Source organism: Penaeus monodon, chromosome 23, assembly GCF_015228065.2.
Source record: "Penaeus monodon isolate SGIC_2016 chromosome 23, NSTDA_Pmon_1, whole genome shotgun sequence".
In the NCBI taxonomy this organism is placed as follows: Eukaryota; Metazoa; Arthropoda; class Malacostraca; order Decapoda; family Penaeidae; genus Penaeus; species Penaeus monodon.
This window is the reverse complement of record NC_051408.1, coordinates 24,067,067-24,067,303: the sequence shown is the minus strand read 5'-3', so window position 1 is coordinate 24,067,303 and position 237 is coordinate 24,067,067.

The following is a 237-nucleotide window of genomic DNA, read 5'->3' as shown; positions in this document are numbered from 1 at the left end:
GCAGATTGTTCAGTCTATGCTTTTTGCAGCCACTCTGGCACAAATGATTTGGCGTGGGTGGGGATGTGTGATCTTAAAGGTTGCTTATGGTATGATTTGGCGTGGCGGGGATGTGTGATTTTAAAGGTTGGCTATATAGTATTTGTGCTGATTAGCTATCCACACGATGCATATTTAAATTTCTAGAAGTCCACTGTTGAATGCCTTTGTATCATTGTTTCCATAAGTTGCAACCTT